Source organism: Crinia signifera, chromosome 4, assembly GCF_055691185.1.
Source record: "Crinia signifera chromosome 4, ASM5569118v1, whole genome shotgun sequence".
Classification (NCBI taxonomy): Eukaryota; Metazoa; Chordata; class Amphibia; order Anura; family Myobatrachidae; genus Crinia; species Crinia signifera.
In genome coordinates, this window is record NC_139220.1 from 129,241,758 (window position 1) to 129,257,508 (window position 15,751).

At 46.1% G+C, this 15,751-nt stretch overlaps 1 pseudogene; it reads left to right on the top strand.

Moving 5' to 3' along the window:
- Positions 1–12,703: 12,703 nt before the first annotated feature.
- On the top strand, positions 12,704–13,993 carry LOC146072974 (kinesin-like protein KIF19 pseudogene; annotated as a pseudogene).
- The last annotated feature ends 1,758 nt before the right edge of the window (positions 13,994–15,751 follow it).

Genomic DNA, 15,751 nt, shown 5'->3' on the forward strand with positions numbered 1-15,751 from the left:
TAGAACCTGTCAAAATGACAGGGGCCCTGGGCTCTGTGTTCGGGTCACAGTTGCTTCTGGAGGTGTGGGTTGGAATCCCTTAATATTTATTTGCTCAGTGACAGAGGTGGTGTATGGGGAGTTCCTAGTGTCAAAATATATCTGACACCTCCTCCTCCTTATTTCCGTCTGAATTCATCTTGAGTGACATTGATTTGGAGTGCTCTTGTCCTCCTTCCGGTGTCGTCTTCCATTGTCTTCCAGTGGCCATTCCACTGCCTCTAGAGTGTTATACTTGGTCACATTGTTTGGTCAGGTAGTAAACTTCATCTCTTATCTGAATGATCTACTCCTCTAGGTCTTTTTCTAGAGGGAGATTACATGTATGTTTTTTTTTGTTTACACACCACTTATTCAGTGAGTTGATTATGATTTTCTAGTCTTATGGCTACTCAGAGAATTCAGTGCTGAGCGTGTAACTTCAGAATCATAATCTCCTGGTGGACAAGGGATTTGGTCCACAGAGCACTGTCAAAGTGTTTTCTAGGAGTGTTGGTTTGGCCTTTAATAGGGCCTCACTGGGTTTTCACTATGGGATTGCCTTTCCAAATGGTCGTGATCCCTCCTTCTACCTCCACAAACTAATCCAATATCTCCTCAATTGAGGCTTTTCCTACAGTTTTGGGTTTACAGGACAATCTGTCAATCCAGACCAGACCAGGAAAATCTTCAGAATCCCACCCTGCTAGCCGATATCCTGGAACTAGGAGTACTTGCAGGACATTAAGTCAGACAGCTGCTCTTTTCTAAGGGACGCCCATCAAGTCCAGTTAAGACTACGTCATGGTGGTGGCATCTATATAGGGGCATTGAGAAGACAAATTATGCTCTGACACTTTCAGTAGTTTTTTACTTCGTGTTGACTGTTGTAAAGTAGTCTTCACACCAGACAAATCCTCCAAAAAGTGGGTTTTTCACCAGCATCTTCAGAGCAGCTGTACCCGTGGCTGGAGAACAGAATTGCTTTTTATCTGGGAGGACCATCCAAACTGAGATCTGCTTGAGGGAATCGCTATCTTTCGATCAGAACCACAGGAGTGGTTGGTGAGAGCTCCCCACTGTGTCACCGGCTGGTGACTATATGCCTGTTCTTATTCTACCTTTGTGAGTGTAACATGTGAATAAATTGTTCCCCCCTATCCACAAAGGTGTTGCACTATTACTTTTCTTTTCTAGAAACAAAGGAAAGAGGGAGGTGTATGGACTGTGTTCCGATTTGGATACAGAATATTTCCTGAAAAGAAGAGAGAAATCTCTCTATATCATAATAAGACTCTATTATGCTTGTGTAAGTGCAATTTACTTATATATATTTAGCGCCCAGGACACTGACCTTTTTCTGTCTACATGATCTGATGTTTTTTTTGGTGCAGCTTCTTGTCAGTGTTCAAGTGTGTCTTGCGCAAGTGTACAATTGTGTTTCCAATTTATAGTCTTCACACCAGACAAATCCTCCTTGCAAGAAAGTGGGTTTTTCACCAGCATCTTCTGATAGTTGGGGGATCGTTGGGGTCCTCTTCATTTTGGTTTAACAGTCTTTTCTCACTATGAGCTTGCTATATTCTCCAGAACCTGACATCCAAGGGCTCTGGCAGTGGATGCCTTGTCAGCTTTATGGTCTTGCCAGTTAGGTCAGGCATCATCTGCCATTTCTAGTCCTTATGACTTTTCTCTTATGAGGGAAAAATTAAGGGGGCTCTTGTTGCAACAAACTGGCATGGCAGGTCTGGGTTTGCAGATCTTCCAGTTTTGCTTGCGGGTGATCCTGGAAGCATGCCTCTTTGCTTAGATCTGCTTCTGCAAGGTATTTTTGTTCCATTAGGATTCTGGGGACCTATGATTTGAATGGGCAAGCCAATCTCCGGGCATTTTTTTCAATCCTGGGATTCGGAATTGAAACCTGCTCAATCCTGGGATCCTGGTGTGGCTGACAATGAGGCAGGCTAGGGGTAGGGGGCATGCGGTGTGGCCAGGAGGGGGGTGCATCTAAGAGAGAGGCAGGCGATGTGGCTGGGGGATCTGAGTGGCCTGCGCAGTGTGATCTCTGAAACCTCATGATGTGCAGACACACAGCCAGGCAGCATCTGAGCGGGTGCACCGATGCTGCCCAGCATTAGACTGCGCATGCGCAGTCTGATCCTGAAATCCAATTTCAATTACGGGAATTTTGGGGCCAAATCCTGGGATCCTGTGATTGGCCACCCCAGTTTTGAAGGAAGATTTTGTTACTCACCACATTAGGTCTCTCGCATTGTGCACAGGAGACTAGAGTTCGGTTCCCATGAAGGTAGAGTGGGATTCTGTTGTGGTTATCCCTTCCATGGTTTAGAACGCATGCAACTATTTTCCAGCCATTCCCATTGGATTTGGAAAGCATATGGCACCTGGGGTGAGAACAATCAGCCTGCCAATCGGTTTCCTCAGTTATACCCTTTCAAACCACTTTTGACCTAGTATCCTAGTATATTGTAGTCCTTAATGGACAATGATTCACAAAGGGTAACACTTAAAGAAAACGGTTTCCACGATACAATTTAGGGTATACAAAGTTTACATTACAGAGATATATTAAACGAACGCAGATACAGTTACCACAATGCAATAGATGTATGTGTATACTGTATACGATTATCAATTACCGTCACAGACGCATAGATGCGATTGAATATGTTCTCTTCCCAGGAATGTGCTTTGTAAGATCACATTTCTGAACATGAATCAGTGTAGCTCCTTTTAAAGTGAAAGGGCTGGGGGTCAGTCTTGATGGTCATTGGGTAAGACAAAGAGATCAGGTGTCTTCTCATTGGTTCCTTATTACTTTGGTTTCAGATGTCCAGCTTCATGTTCACACAGCTTCTTCTTGGCCATGAGGAAGAACTGGTTTAAGTTAGTTTTACATTTCTTTGTCCTTTTTGTTTGGGGTTATTCACACATGTCTCTATGCACAAACACATTGATATATACATACATATATATCTAGGGTTATGTAATTAATCGCATTGCGATTAATATAATGAACGTGCGTCTGTGACGGCGATTATAACCATACTAAACTAAAAGTATAGACGATTATATTCCAGTACTTTGGGGAATACATAATGTACGTATATCGGGAGTGTCACTACGATTTAGACATTAATGTATTACGTCTGTCCATGATCGAGTTTTAAAGATTCTTTTGATTAAAACTAGAACTATGTACATAGTGTAGTCAAATGACGTAGAGGACGATCGCAATACATTAATAGCATAGAGGTGCAATTTTGTTTTCCACACCTGTTTTAAACAGGATAATTGACAAGAAATGTGTTTCACCAGTGGCATAACTATAGCACCGCAGCCCCCGCGGTCGCGGGGGGGCGCTGTGCATATGGGGTCGCCGGGGGGGCTGCAGTGCTATAGTAATCCCCCCGCCCCCCCATGCCCCGCATGTTTACCTGTCCGCGCGTCCTGGCTCCCCTCCTGGCTTCAATCAATGCTATGGAGACGGACCACGATAAAATGGCCGCCCCATAAAGCAGATTGTTCTCTGAAACTGTCTGCGGTATGGGGGCGGCCATTTTATCGTGGTCCGTCTCCATAGCATTGATTGAAGGCAGGAGGTGAGCCGGGATGCTCGGACAGGTAAGCATGGGGGGGGCGGGCGGAGAGGGGGGGCGCCCCAAACAAAGCTACGCCGCTGTGTTTCACCACAGTAATCAGAAAGTCCAGGTATAGAGCATTGCGACCCTCCTGGAGAGTGTCATGTTGGAAGGTATGATACCATCAAATTTAAAACGCTGGCTCCCCTAATCACCTATCTATACCCCATTGTATGCAGAGACTCCAGCGTCCCCTATGCACTCCGAGAAAGGGATTTATCGTTGTGTACCAAAATCCTGTTAGATTTGTATCCTGACACTATACCAAAGGAAAGGAACAATTCGTGTCCCATTACACCGGATCCGTAACACCTAAAAATAGACTTGTCATTAATTAAATAGCACCCATAACTCTTATGTGCTATATGTGAGAATGGTAAAGAGAGGGTTAAAGGCTACCACTTAATACTGACTTTATATATCTGGCATGAGTGGATGTGTAGGTGTGATATGCGTCCGACTGTCATAGAACGGAATGAATGTGAAATCTCTGCATGTGTCTGGTAATAGAAGATGAAGTTGCACACTAAAAGCATATTCCATAAAAAGACATAGCGCTTACTGTTTTAATGCATATGACTCACTTTGGAACAAAGCCTGCGTCAGCTGCTCCGAGTCACACATAATATAGCTCTGCACCACCTGCCATATATTTCGCATCTAGGGAAGTAACTGTGCATTCAGGGGGAAATACCTATTACTCCCACTGGCCGGGAGATGTTACTAGGCAAACACTGCTTGGATTGATAAGAATATACATCTGTCCTATTATATACATTCAAGTTAGTTGTGAAAATAAAATCCTTCGAGCTTCATGTATATGTTAAAAAGATGGCTCACCCAGTAACCATAAGCAACAGCACGGAGTCTGTGATTTATTTACTAATAACAACCTATTTCTGCTCTGTATTCCCAAGCCACTCTTACTGCTGCACTATGTTGAGAGAAGGATTTGTTGTTCCTATAAAGCATTGTATGCAGCACCTGTTCTATACATCCATTGTCAAAAGTGGCAACAAAATGATCATTTCTATGTGAGTCTATGTGAGCAAAGGCAATTCTTATCTGTAATAAAGTGTATTGCTATGTTTGAAAATCATTGATAAAAACAGCTGTATTTAACTCAAGCAGGGGTGGGCTGGGTCAGAGGCATCTGCTCCGTACTTCTTGGAAGGCAGGTATAGAATGCAGGGCAGCTGTTCTGATTATGAATTACATACAATCTCTACCTGCCTTTTCATTGGAAGTGAAACAAAATTTCCAAAGAAACCTTTATGTCTGGGGGTAGTGTCCATCCCATTTTTATTGACCAGTCCTTGAAAATACCATAGTGAAGAAGCCATGAGGTTTTGTGGGAAGAGTCTCCATATTTCACAAAGAAATCTTTATGTGCATTTAGGGCCTTTGTTTGAGGTCAGTACTTACCAGACTATAGGTTGACCCAGGAGAAGGTGGCTTCTATGCCCTAGGACAGTGATAGCCAACCCTAGCCCTCGAGAGCTACCAACAGTTCACATTTTCCAGACAACCTAGCTGCTGCACAGCTGCACTCATTAATCACTGACACATTTTAAAAGATACACAGATGGAGCTAATTAGCTCACTTGTGATTCTGTGAGGAGACCTGCAAAACATGCACTGTTGGTAGCTCTCGAGGACTAGGGTTGGCTACCCCAGGTCTAGGAGGTTCAGAAGGGGGAAAGTGCATCCACCTGTAGAAAGATACCTGTACGTGTATATAGGGCATTATCACCAGACAGTGACGTAGGATGTGGCTTGAGAATTTGAAGATTCGTGTGTAGTAGTTTATCTCATCCCAATAATGGGAGCTCTATTACTTACATTATATTTCTGCACTTTTTGACTGTGACAGCGCTATGCTGTGTGTTTCATTGTTTTTTTTTGTAGAGTTTGAGTAGAGTGTGGGGTATACCCAGAAATCCACATGTTAGCTGCAGTCCTCAAGGTTCAATTGTTTTCTATATATTCTATTTATAATGTTATGGAAGACTCTGACTTGGAATAGTTCATTTCATCTCACCTGAATAATGCATGCTATGGTTGTGAGCTAGTTACTGGGATAGCTGTAAACTGAATTCAATGTCATGACCTTCCAACACCTGCTGCATATAACTATACCTGGCATAAAAAGCCTGATCGCAAACTGAGACATTGCTGTTCTGAATGCAGCTGAGCTGTAATGGCATTTAGCTATTCGGTGCCATGTAACACTTCAAACAAGATGTTAATATTAAACATAGTGGAAGAACACTAAGCTGTTTTACGTTGCGTGCTGCTGATGAGTCCCATAGTCCCTGAAGAATCCTTCATGGATAACTGTGGTTCTGCAGCTTTCAGGGAATAAATACTTTTGGCCGTCTGATGCTTTTCTTACCAGAGTTTAGATATCTATGTAATTAACTTCAGTACAAGCTGTACCAACATTCATGCAGGAGGTGGGGACAACCACTTATACCACGTTCTCATTGCCGCCCCTGCAAAAAAAACGGGTTTTTCTTGCCGGATTTTTGGCAGGGCACAGAGCATCTCAGCTACTGCACCTCAGACCCGGGAATATCAAGTGTGTGCCCCTTTCACACTGCTTCCCCTGGTCTGCCTGCCCACAAGTGTGTGGAATGTAATAGCAGCTTTGATTGGCTGTTGGGAAATGTGTAAAAATGGCTATGATTGGCTGTTTAAAAAGCAGCTTTTATTGGCTGGCCAAAGATAATGTAATTTATACCCCTTTTACACCAAAAACCCTGGTTGGACCCTGGCCTTTGAACACTGGAGTTTCCAGGATCTGACCCTGCTTTATACCCCATTTACACAGCACTTCGACCTGGGTCTGCACCATTTACACCGAACCTGGGTTAGCCCTGCTTTTTCTTGTGGATGTCCTTAGAAATGCTTGCTCGTTGCCAAGGGGGTTGCTCATTGCCAAGAGGGGTAAAATTGGTCGTTGCCATAGGGCAGGGCCATGCTAAGAGCATAAGGGGCCCCCGGCAGGGTACTACTGAGATATTGGGGATAGGACAATGACACATCATCCCTACAAACACAATATGACAAACCAAAGATGTATTGTCCCAAATCTCACATATTGCTTATTCCTCTGATTTTCTGTACTGTATTCATTTAGAAAAGACTGGAAACCGCTTGTAATAAACAGTAAATCTGATAGAACTTTATTGTGTGCGCTAACGATAAATGCTGAATAAAGGCTGCTGAAGTTTTCTTTACATGCATATTATCAGAGAGATGCCTTTTAGCTTCCTTATCTGATGAAAACTGTCCCCTCTGCTTTGGGAGGAAGGGGCATCTGCGGCTGCTGAGGGTGGGGGGAGAAGCTGTCAGACTGACGAGGGGGGAGACTGAGGGGATGCTGGCCGTGGCTGCTGCTGTAACTCCCCCCCTGCAGCTGCAAGGTCCCTGTGGCGAATGGGCTGTCAGTGGCAGAGTCCCTGCGGTGGATGGGAACTACTAGTTCCCATCCGCCGCAGGGACCCTGCCACTGACAGCCCATTCGCCGTAGGGACCCCGCGGCTGCAGGGGGGAGTTACGAGTTACAGCAGCAGCCGCGCGGCCAGCATCCCCTCCGTCTCCCCCCTCAGCAGCCTGACCGTTTCAGGTCAGGACCTGGGTAGAAGACCCGTGTAAATGGACATGGCTTGACCGCACTTACACCGCCGCAGATCCGGGTCTGACCCGACGCTGACCCTAATTTTTTCGGTGGTGTAAAAGGGGTATTAAAGAGGCCTTTTTTTTCACCAGCACAGTGCATTGATTTTTATCATGGCTATTACCCCATTTAATAAAATAAAAATAATAATAATGACAAGACATTTCTGTTTATGTACAAATTTTATTCATACGTACAATATAAAGTGCTTTTCACTGAAAAGCGTACTGTTGTGTGTGCACATATAAAGTTTTTGTATAAAAAATATACAACTTTACAACTTTAGTGCTATAAAACTTTAGCACTTTTAAATAATGACTCCCAACATTGCATAATACTGACGCGTAACATTACATCTGTACAGGCCGGCTGGACAGACCTGTAAACCAAATAACCAGTTTTACAAAAAGAGTTCTGTAGCTCACGCTCATTGTCCATAAATCGCTGGAGGCGAGCATCTTTGTGCGCTTGCATAGATTCATCCATTTCCTTCAGTTGTTCCAGCATTACGACGGTCATTGCCTTTGTGGCTTGTTCCATCTTTGTGGCCCTCTTCCTCCGTTGTGGAACATTATAAACTATGGGAAGAACACAACACAACCACAACTATGGGAAGTACAGCAGCCTATAATAATATTTCTGCACCTTTCAAAATTACATTGTTGGTGGCCTTACACTAGGAACACACCATTAGGACTGCATACCGGGTTCAGGCTGGTTAGGGGGGGGGATTGCGGCTGACTTCTCATTCAGATCTGTTAGCAATGTTGCTGACAGGCCTGAATCAGATCCCTACTACACACATGCATGTTGGTGTTAATTTGTTAAAAATACATAAATAAAAAAGCAGTGTGGGCCCATATGTGCTAGAGGCCTGTTCCCTCCTGCATACTAGCTACATGCTGTGACATTTAAAAAAAAAAGTGTGCACTGTGTGTGTAAAAGTATGAAAAAAATGTACTGTTGGTGCGTAACTGCGGACGTGGACTCTCGGTTCAGTGCATCACTTCACAGGCTGCACTACCTTCAGCTCGGTGCGCTGTTCCAGACACTGATGGTGATGCTGATGGTGGTCGCTGTCCTGGTGGCGGTGAAAATGCTGATGATGGTTCACCCACTGTGGAATGCGAGAGAACTGATGTATCCAAGATGTCTTCTTGGACTGAGCAGGAATCAATTTCACTATCTATGGCCTCCAGGTCAATGGGTGGTGCTGGTGCTGCTGCTGCTGCATTCTCAGAACAAACACTGCTGGAGGAGGATAGTGATATGGGGTTAGCCAGTGCAGAGTTCCCATAGATCACATTGCACTGGTCATAAAATGGCCAGACCCAGGGCCGGATTAACAATGGGCCTGATGGAGCTACAGCTCCAGGCCCACTCTCCAAATAGGCCCATTTGTAGCTAAGGGCCAGGGCTTTCCAACGAGCCCGGCCCCGCGTCGCTAGCCCCCTGGGAACAAGAGATACCACCAGGCGAAGCTGGAACATTTTCCCCATAGGATAACATGGGCCCCGCTAATTCCGACCTCCACCCGATTCCAACGGCTGCCAGTTCCTCCGCCGGCATCACAGAAACTCGAGGTTGATCTCAGTCTAACCCATATCGCTGGGCCTTTAATCTAATACCAGGCTGGTCCATATGGGTTCATTGGTTCTAGAGATATTGCGGGTAAACCATTTTTTTTTTTTTTTTGCATTTCTGAAATGTAATTTCATGGCAGTTCATGTTGTTTGAGGAGAGATTTCTCTGGAACCAAACGGCCCAGTTTCACGGGACCAAAATCATTCGAAGCCTACATGTAAATGGGTCAGTTGGTTCTGAAGACATAGCTGGTTGTTTAAAGGGGGGGTAGTTTTCTCTCCCCTTCACACCAGAAAAAGCAGGGACTAGGCTGGTGTAAAAGGGGCCATACCGGAATGTCCCTGCATGATCCTGGGACCATATTCCCAGGAAAGTCCCTGCATTTTCTGGTGTGAAAGGGGTATTATTTCAAATAGCCAGGACATGCAGTGCTCTGAATATAGTCAGGTAGCCCCCTGCAGGGGCAAACGCAGGATTTTCAGAAGGGGGTTTCCAGAGGGGCGGAGCAAAGCCGGGTCAGTTAAAGTATTATAGATAGACCAAATGTATATAAATAATAATAATAATAAATATATATAGTGGAGTGGGCTTATTCATTATTTTCTGGTGGGAGGACAGCTTGCTTGACTGCAGATATCTCCAGTTCCCGAAAATAGATTTACTGTATTAGATTTTAATGGAATTAAAAACTAGAGAATCCCACCTACCAAATGGTATTGGGGACTAGGGGATCAGAGTTCAGGAGGCAGAGCAGTCTGCCAACGAGTATATAAAACTACATACCAGGTGTGTGGAGCTGGAGCAGTAACCAGCTGCTGGAAGGCCGATATCTCTGGTTCTGGGAACAGTAGAGACAAGCTTCTAATGTCCATCAAAGGGGGAGAGTCCCAGCTTTTGGAATATACCCTCAGCAAAACTCTAAGTCAGACAGAACCCAAAATATCTGACTGGGAAGAGTAATTAACAGGCTTGGATGGGGACCACTGCTTTTAAGTCAGATATCTCCGGTTCCCAAGGGCCGATTTTTAAAATTCTTGTACCCATGGAAAGAGGGGACCCTCAGCTTTCGGTCTAGCACCCTTAGACTCCTGGGGGGGGGTTCTGGGTACTCAGAAACCCCCCCTGCGTGCGCTACTGCCCTGCTCTCTGCCCGGCTGTCAATGGCTGTCATTTCTGCCCGGCAGCGGCTGTCCCCCAGTTACCGCAAGCATCTATTCCCCTTGGCAATGAGCTTGTAATCCCACATAGCAACAAGCATGGAACCCCTGGCAATGTGCATGGAACCCCTGGCAATGAACATGTAGGTAAGCAATACTTAGGGCGGGATGTATTAATATACATCGCCGGCTGTCCGCCGCGATGCCAGCGCATATGTACTAACATATGCGGCTGGCATCGCGGTGCGGTAACGGAGACCCCCCGCGATACCTGTACTGTGGTCTGCGGGGGGTCTCCGTCACCTCCCAGCCGGCTCCTGATGCCTACACGCCGGGGACAGCTAAGCAGGCTGTCCCCGGCGCCTCCTCCTCCCCCCTGCAGCCGGAAGGACGTCCGTCTGCGTTGATAGGGGGAGGAAGGGCTTACCTTCCGGGGTCCAGGAGGACCTGCAAGTAGGTAAGCCCAAGGGAGAGGGAGAGGGGGGGTCGGCGAGGTGGCGGCTTTGCGGCGAAAAGAAGCCCATAGGCTTCTATAGGGTATCACCACCCAAGGGTGGCGATACCCTGCCCTGCGATAACGATGCTGCCGGGTAATAGTACATAGAAAAATGCGGTAAAACGGGGGTTTTACCGCATTTTTCCTTTAGTACATCCCGCCCTTACTGTATGTAGCATAATTTTTAATAGGCATTATGGTGTTTGGCATAATATGTATTGGAGATTATGGTGTGAGGCTTGTCATGTAATGGGCATTATGGTGTAAATTTTTAATGCGCGCCTTTGGCGCGCAATGCCCCTATTTATGAAGCATATTGTGCATTACTGCTCAATCTGTTTAGTATAGTGCAGGCATGTCCAAACGATGTCCCTCAAGCTGTTGTGAAACTACAAGTCTCATCATGCATTGCCACAGTTTTGCTATTAAGGATTGCTAAAACTATGTCAAGGCATGCTGGGACGCGTAGTTTCACAACAGCTGGAGGGCCACTGTTTGGACATGCCTCGTATAGTGTGTATTTTGGCTTGATCCATGTGGCAAAATGTGTAAGAGGCAAGTACAGTATAAGGGGGTTACGATTGTGTTGCATGATTTGTATAATGGGTATATGGTGTGGTAAACTTAGGTGACCATATAAAAGGTGCTGAAATGTTGTCTACCAAGTTTCGGTTTTCAGTATTTTTTTATGACTTGAATGCCGCCTCACCCCGCAAGTATCTTAGGGCATTGGCATCCTGTGGGTGCACCTTTGGAGGGCACTCGCCAATATATCTCCCTGCATTTTTCCTATGCCAGCCCCCTGCCTTTTCCAGGCATATATAATTAGTTGAAAGTATTTACACAAATAGAGACACACCCATGAGCAGACCACCCAACCAGAACACTGGTCATGCCCCCCACATTATTAGGTGCTGGCCACCACCCCTATTATTGCGCATAATAGGCCCTTGATCATTTTCAGCTCCAGGCCCATTAAGACCTTAATCTGGCTCTGGTTATATACACACATAGCTTCTGCCTTAGGACACACACACCCACCCCCGCGGCCCCGCCGCCCAGCGTTATACACAAACCCGCCCCCCCCCCCCCCCCCTAGGGAAAAGACCAGCTTTATACACATCCCCACCCCCTTTGAAAACACCAACCCCCACCCACATCTAGGGCTACAGCAAACGCCCCCCAATCAACCATTACCAACTGGTGTAGGTGAGTGGCAGCTCCACACACCCCCCCTGCGAACAGGTTGTTTCCCCCTCAGGGTAGGCGTGCGCAGCCAATTTTATTAATGGGCCTTGTAGTCATAGGAAACTTCATCACTCTCTTCTCTACACGCCCTATTTTAGGGCAAACTGTTACCAGGGTTAAACCCATTTATATGAACCACTGTAACATAGATGGGGTCAAGTAAGATTTCAAGGGAACTATAACAATCACTTTTGTGGCTTATTTAGGTAATTTAGCAGCAACATCTGTGACCTGCAGTTATGCTGTCGTTAAATATAAGCAACCACTTTGACTTCCTCTATATCTGAAGCTGACCGGGTGACATCTTTTTTATTGGGTATAAATAATTTTATATTTGAGTATTATGTATTCGGTTCCTGTAGGGTTGCCACTACTCATCCCTTTAATCCTGGAGACATATTTATTACACAGGTTCTGTGGCTGGCTCACTTCAACACTCAATTTCAACTGTTTTTTTTTTTTTTTTTTTTTTTAAACAGCCATCAGACTTCATTCCAACTGTGTTTTTTTAATCAGCCACAGAACCTGTGTAATTAATGTGTGTCCGGAATTAAAGGGATAAGGTGTTAACCCTAGGTTCCTGGAAGCACCTCCAGATAGGTTATACAGGAATACAACTTTGGTAGAATCCAATGTACCAGCATGCCCTGTATAAGATACACAGCAGGGCCCCTCTGCCACAGGGCACATTGTGATGTCACTATGGGCTGTGAGGGCAGATTGTGATGTCACAATGGGCTGTGAGGGGGGTATAAAACCATCCGCTTGCTGCTTCCTGGCTCATAACTGATATTGCTGGACTAGAGCCAACACATATTATTTCTCATTCTTTTCTGAAGACTGACGATTGAATAAGATGGAGACTAAAAGTGACAAAGCTACAGATCATCAAGTGGCTGTCGCTCTGCGCATCCGTCCATTTAATAAAATGGAGACTAAGAACCGCGCACAATGCATCGCCCACCAGCTGGGACCGCAGACAGTGCTACTGCAGGACCCTGGTGAGGACCCTAAATACGTCCTGCGGCGCTCGACCAGGACAAAAGAGACAACAATCAAATTCAACCAAGTGTTTGACCAGGCAGCGACCCAGGAGACTGTGTATAATTCCACAGTGAGGCCCTTAGTGGGTGACCTCCTATCCGGGTACAATGCTGCCATATTTGCCTACGGCCCAACAGGCACCGGGAAGACCTTTACTATGATGGGCAAGGCCCGTGAGCCCGGAGTAATGTATCGCACCCTGAAGGGCCTGTTTAATGCCATTGAGGAGACTGGAAATAGAAAAAACTTCTCTGTATCATTGTCATATGCTGAGATCTACAATGAAAGAGTCCGGGACCTTCTAAGACCTTCCTCTGGGTCTTTGGTCCTCAGAGAGGATCCCAATGGCAACACCAAAATAGAAGGGATTGCCGAGTTCACGCTTAACAATCCTGAGGAGGCCATGACCCTGCTGGAGAAGGGGAATAAGCGGCGCTCTGAAGCTCCCACTGCTGCTAATAAGACCTCATCCCGCTCCCATGCAGTATTGCAGGTCACCATACAGCAGGAGGACATCGATGGTGTGAGCACAGCCAGGCTGTACATGGTAGACCTGGCAGGATCAGAGCGGGCAAGCCAGACTGAAAACAGTCGCCAGACCATGAAAGAGGGAGGCTACATCAACCGCTCCCTTCTCGCTCTAAGAACCTGCATCATGGGACTGCGTGACAAACCAGGCAGCCATAGAAACTATCGGGACAGCAAGCTGACCTGGCTGCTAAAGGGAGCACTGAGCGGGAAAAGCCGAATGGTCATGATCACACACATCAGCCCCGCGGACAGTGCCTATGAAGACGCCCGCAGCACAATGACCTATGGGAGCAAGGCCAAGTTCATCAAGACACAGGTGGATAGGAACCGTGTCTGTGTCCCCCATAAGATCCCCAAGGGGACTAAAGTGCTGCCGAAAGTCTCTCATCCTCCAGAGCTCAAACACAAGACCAGTGTGCCGAGGTATGAGGATGATTATTATGATATGAGACGCACCTCTCCTGTAGTCCCTAAGGCAAGGAATATCCAGGCTTTATGTGAGATAAAGGCTACAGCTCGTTACAGAAAACGTTCCTCCAATTCTCAAGATCGAAGACCTCCATGGCGATAGGCACATCACTGGTGCCGGTAGGAACAGCACTCGGCCGACATGAACAGCACTCGGCCCGGCAGAAAGATGGGGATTAGGGCTAATGGCGATACCCCAAAAACAAAAACGACACTGGGCAGCCACCCCATGGGTGTGTTGGAAGAGCTGCTAATTATGTGTAAAACGCTTACGGCTACATCCATCTCATTGGGAACATGATAACTTGCAGAATTGACCCAGGACAACGGCAGGTACGTCAGCAAGTTATACATGATTTGTGCTGTTAGCGGGTTTATGGCATCCGTTATATAATGTGATGCTTAGATCTTAAAAGGATTATGTTAGGGCAGAACCAGTAGAGGGGGGATGAGATTTTTGCAGCATCTTCCTGACATCCTCAAATATTTATTTATTATTATTTACTGACATTGCGCCAGCAAATCCCATTGTGCTCTAAAATGACCATCCAATCAGGTCCTGTTTTACAATCACAGCCTGTATCACGGCAAGTGGAACAGGTTAACATTGGGGCGGATGGAGCTGCAGCTCCAGGCCTCCACTTAGAAACAGGCCCGTCACCATGACAGAATGATGATCATCAGTCAGGGACCAGCGGGTCACATGGTCGGCCATAATCATAACCATAGGTGTGCGCACATTGAGTGTTAGGGGTGCGCAGGCACCCCCAAATGCTGTGCACACCCTTATGTACAACTCCCTGCCGCTAGCAATACCAGCAATACCTTTTACCAAAGTCTTTTGCTTTTTAGACCTGTATTCCATTAAAATTAGTGCCCATTAATCAATTGTGTGTTTTGCATTGTTAATTGTACTAGACCGTTGTCATATCACTACAGACCTGCATAATCCATATATTTTTTTTTACTTTATATGCATGTACTGTTATACAGAGTAATAAGAATATTAAAACTGAAATAGGCTGGAGACTATGTTCTGGCTGAGAGACATTTTATATTTTAGAGAGTACCAATAGATGATGGTAAACATGCATGATTGGCAGTGTTAGACACACCCAATGGGCAATGCTGGACACGCCCAATAGGTGGCACTAGACACACCCCTTTGACGGTGCACGCCCTAATAAAATGGGCTGCGCACGCCTATGACTGCAGGAGTAAGTAGGTAGCACCTGCAGATTACCCTGAGGGGGAAACAACCTGGGTCCTTGTAGTCATAGGAAAGTTCATCACTCCCTTCTCTACATGCCCTATTTTAGGAGTGATTGACAGCGTTATATACAGGGCCGGATTAACAATGGGCCTGATGGAGCTACATCTCCAGGCCAACTCTCCAAATAGGCCCATGTAGCTGAGGGCCAGGGCTTTCCAACGAGCCCGGCCCCGCGTCGCTAGCCCCCCGGGAACAAGAGATACCACCAGGCAAAGCTGGAATGTTTTCCCCATAGGATAACATGGGCCCCGCTAATTCCGACCTCCACCCGATTCCAACGGCTGCCAGTTCCTCCGCCGGCATCACAGAAGCTCGAGGTTGATCTCAGTCTAACCCATATCGCTGGGCCTTTAATCTAATACCAGGCTGGTCCATATGGGTTCATTGGTTCTAGAGATATTGCGGGTAAACCAATTTTTTTTTGCATTTCTGAAATGTAATTTCATGGCAGTTCATGTTGTTTGAGGAGAGATTTCTCTGGAACCAAACGGCCCAGTTTCACGGGACCAAAATCATTCGAAGCCTACATGTAAATGGGTCAGTTGGTTCTGAAGTCATAGCTGGTTGTTTAAAGGGGGGCAGTTTTCT